The following is a 4,530-nucleotide window of genomic DNA, read 5'->3' as shown; positions in this document are numbered from 1 at the left end:
TCGAATAACCCCTTCTCATAATTAGAATGTGTATAACCCTATTGCGGTCTGGTCCGGTATGGAATGAAGTTATAATCATGGAATCGACTAGATCATCAGATTATAGATTATAAGTTCATAATCGTAGCCCATTCCCATTTTGGGCGTAACTACTAATTCTTTGATTCCAGGTAAGAGGGATCTTGAACTAAAAAATAGATTCTAGAAGCTAAAATAGGGTATCCTGAGCAATTTCAATAAATGGGTTCATTGATATTCCTGGTATAGTAGATGCTATCACACATACAATCATACTTAAGTCGGTGGAATTGTTTGATCTTAAAGAGGATCTTCTATAATTTTGCACGTGAGGAGTTATTTCTTGGTTCCTCCACTCATTAATAACTTGATTATTTTTAGATAATAGTAGATAGAAACAATGCTCGTAAGGAGATCTATTGAAACCAAGAAATATAGGCCTGCCTGCCATCCACACCAAAATAAATGAAGTTTTCCCAAAAAACCTACTAGTGGGGGAAGACGTCCTAAGGATAAGAGACATAGGGCTAAAGAGAGAGCCAAAAAAGGATCTTTCATGTATAATCCTGCATAATCTTGAATGTTATCAGTTTCGGTACGTAGACCAAATGATACACTATAAGCAAAAGTTCTTAGAGTCATGGAGATATAAAATAGCATATAAGTTATCATGCTTGTATATCCACCATTTGAGTCTCCAACAATTATTCCAATAATTACATATCCAATTTAACCTATGGACAAATATGTAAACATACGCTTCATGCTTGTTTGAGTAATAGCAATGAGATTCCCTAATATCATGCTAAGAATAGCTAGGATTTCCAAAAGAAGATGCCATTCGTTTGATGAGAAATAAAAAGGAATATCAAAAATTTAAGTGGCTGAAGCAGAAGCAGCTACTTTCGAAGTAACAGAAAGAAAAGCAACAACAAGAGTGCAAGAGTCAGAGTCGAAAAGAGGATTCCTCACTTCTTTCTCTCATTCAAAACCGTGCATGAGACTTTCATCTCGCACAACTCCTAAGTGATAAAAAAAGAAGAATTCATCTTAGGGTGATCCTTTTGCCAACGGATACTCCTATTACACTCGTAGCCTTTGAAGGATGAGAACCAAGTATGTAGCATCTACATTGAGAATTCAAGTATTGTATACGTCATTAGTCCGATCCCTTGTAAGAACTACCCATAATAACGAACTTGAAAAATGAATCTCTTTATGATAAAGAGATTCATTGTTCCTGACCCTGCTTCACCTTAATTGTTATTTGAATAGGTAAAAGTTAGGTCTTGGTCCGAGTAGGGATAGTGATACGAACCTAGGACGACCTGCTCCTAAACCCGTATTATATTAGCCCGGATCTCAATTAAGTTCAAGTTCTAATGGAATGGACCTCAACCCCTAACCAACCTGTGGTTAAAAACCTTGGTATAATGTAGACGCCACAATAGGGGATGGAAAACCTATTGATAAGTCAAGCTAAAACAACTAATTCTCTAATGTTGTTTTAGGTGTTCTCAAAGAACAAAGAGATAATTAATCTCACAAGTATTTTCTTAATCAAATCAAAGTTGTATTCATATTGAAAAATAAGCCTTTAAATAGGCTAAGTTTACAAAGAAAAAAACCCTAAGAAATTAATTCAAAACCAGACTCCTATAGGAATTAGGAAACTTGACCGAATTCTAATATGTCCTAAACTAAATTTCCTAAACTAAATTTGATTAATTAATTCCTTTATTTTGAATTAGGAATTAATTAATTTACAATGGAAATAATAAAATAAAAACCTTCCTAAAGTTATTTATCCAGAAAATAAATAAATAAAAACCTAAAAGTAATGGTAGTTTCCTAAAACAAAAAGTAAAAACAAATTAGGAAACTAAAAATGCTAGCTTTTTTATCAAGTTGAATTTGATCAATCTTTGACCTCTTAGAGCTTTAAATCAGCTTTTAGATGCTTTTTAGGATGCCAAATAAGCTGAATATGAAGTCCCACACGTTGCCCATGCTTGGAAAGTTCAATTCTAGCTCACCTTTGAAGTTGCTCACTTCTTTCTCATTACCCATTGCCCATGCTTGGAAAAATAAGAAAAGGCTAATACAGTAAAATACAGTAAAGCCAGCAAGCAATACAGCAAATTCGGCCAAATTGTTGAAGCTGTCCGTACAAGCCCTTTTTGATTGCATTTGAGGCTGATTTAACTTGATTCCATGACCTCTTAGGAATATTTATTGAACCCATAAATCATTGGAACCATTTCATGCTTCCCGGACTCCAAAAATGTACCAAAACCGTCACCCGGGTCCGTATCGGCTTCCACCACTTAGATGCTTAGAATAGGCTTTGTATCTTCAAGTATGGAAAAGATTTGTTGAGATTGATTACCCTCTGTGTAAATACTCCCAGGTTGCCCTTAAATCTCTTAATTTGAACTCTTGTGATTGGCCTAGTCTTCATCCGTGTCGAGTCAGCACCCCAGCGGGTTATCGGTGGAGCGGGCTCGGGCGGAATCACATCACACACAAAGTAACAACTAAAAAGTCAACTTCATTATTATCAACCATGTTATTGAATATTTCAAACAGATCCCTAAATTCTAGACTGCCCGTTCTCCAATAACCCAAAATCCCCTACATGATTAGTTAAAAATGCCTTTTGACAAGCAGTTGCCATAATAGGTCGGGTGAACCAAAAACCTATTAATAGATAAGAACACATTCCAGCTAATTCCCAAAAAAAGTAAATTTGTATCAAATTTGAACTAGCAACTAATCCTAACATTGAAGTATTAGAAAAACTCATATAAGCAAGAAATCTCAAATATCCCCGATCATGAGACATATAATTATCACTATAAATAAGAACCATAATTCTAACAGTAATGATTAATATTTACATAAGAGAAGTAAGTGGATCAATTGAATAGCCAAATTCTAAAGAAAAATCATTATTGTCGAATAAATATATGTGTGGAAAAAATCATAACTATACTTAACAGTAAAACACTAGGAAAAACCCAAATACGGCGAAGATTTTTTACTGCCGTTGGAAGGGGAATGAAAGGTATGATCCATGATTATTGATATGTATATTCCATAAAAAAGAATATTTTTATCTTATTTAATTGTTTCTGATTCACAGGCTTTTATTCTTTTGAAAAGGGTCAGTTTATAAAAAAAGTTAAGACATACAAAACTGAAATAGAATTTTCTAGGTTTAATTATTTTGAATCTTTCTCAACTACCTCAAATATTTCAAATCAAGAGGTTAGAGTTGGTCAAACGATATGATCAAGTTACTAGTGAAAAAGAAATACGCTTCTTATTAAATTATTAAGTCAAATTTTATGAAGATACAAAAAATGAAAATTAAAATTTTTTTTTACTATTACGTATTACAATAATTTGTTTATATATATAGAGCAAGGATAAAAATTTCACCAAAAATAGTTTTTTATTGTGACATGAAGCATAAATAACCCTAATTTAACTCATAAAATAAAAGTTATTTATTTTAGTTTTAATTGGATTATTCAGAATCAGTAATGAATTTGAATCGATTGATTGTCTTCTATTCCAATAAAAGACATTTGTTGGAAAGGTTATGATAAAGAAACAATGACTCTAACAAGTGACTTTATATAAAATTTAAAGAAGGAATTCCTAAAATAGCTTTTATAAAACCATCTATCCTATATCTTTTCGCAGATTAATTACTAGTCTCATTCTAATTTTTAAAATTTAATTAGATTTACTCATTTATCGAGTTTGACCAATTAAATAAAATGAATAATTAATAGAAAAAAATTACTATTTTTTTTTTTAATAAAGATAGAAACATTTTGATGTATTTTATTCCATGTATACAATTTTGGATGACGAAAAAAAACTAGACAGAGATAGAAAGGCATAGGTTTTTTCTTTATATTTGCTTTTTTTCTCATATCAACTCTAATCAATTCTAGTTCTATTGCATAGTAGATTCTATAGATATAGAAGATACCAATTTGAGGAAGATATAAGAGTACCAATAAAATAAATACAAATCTTTCTTCCAGATGTTATATCAAATTGTATGGAATAGAAAAAAAAACAAATAAAAAAAATTTGTATTGAATTTTTAAAAACCACCATATTGTTTATGTTGCTAGTAATATTTTATGCGATTTTTTTAGATCCATATTTTTATAAAGGAAGTACAATCTAGAAAATAAATAGATCGATAATTATAATTAATAGTAAAGAACAACTGATTTTGAACAATATATGTCTTTGACATCCAACCCTGCTACCTATTAGAATTTTTTAATGGCAGTTCCAAAAAAGCGCACCTCTATATCAAAAAAACGCATTCGAAAACATATTTAGAAAAGGAAGGGATATTCGGCAGCATTGAAAGCTCTTTCATTAGCAAAATCTCTTTCTATGAGGAATTCAAAAAGTTTTTTTGTGCAACAAATAAATAATCCAAGATTGGGAAAAATCTGAATTGATTTGACTTGAAAAGTA

The 4,530-nt window shown here is 31.2% G+C and overlaps 1 pseudogene; it reads right to left on the bottom strand.

The window, feature by feature from the left end:
• Positions 1-208: 208 nt before the first annotated feature.
• Positions 209-1,253, bottom strand: LOC125420127 (NAD(P)H-quinone oxidoreductase subunit 2 A, chloroplastic-like; annotated as a pseudogene).
• Positions 1,254-4,530: the final 3,277 nt, after the last annotated feature.

The sequence above is a fragment of the Ziziphus jujuba genome, chromosome 5 (assembly GCF_031755915.1).
Source record: "Ziziphus jujuba cultivar Dongzao chromosome 5, ASM3175591v1".
Classification (NCBI taxonomy): domain Eukaryota; kingdom Viridiplantae; phylum Streptophyta; class Magnoliopsida; order Rosales; family Rhamnaceae; genus Ziziphus; species Ziziphus jujuba.
The sequence above is the reverse complement of the archived record's forward strand: the minus strand, read 5'-3'. Positions and strand labels throughout refer to the sequence as shown.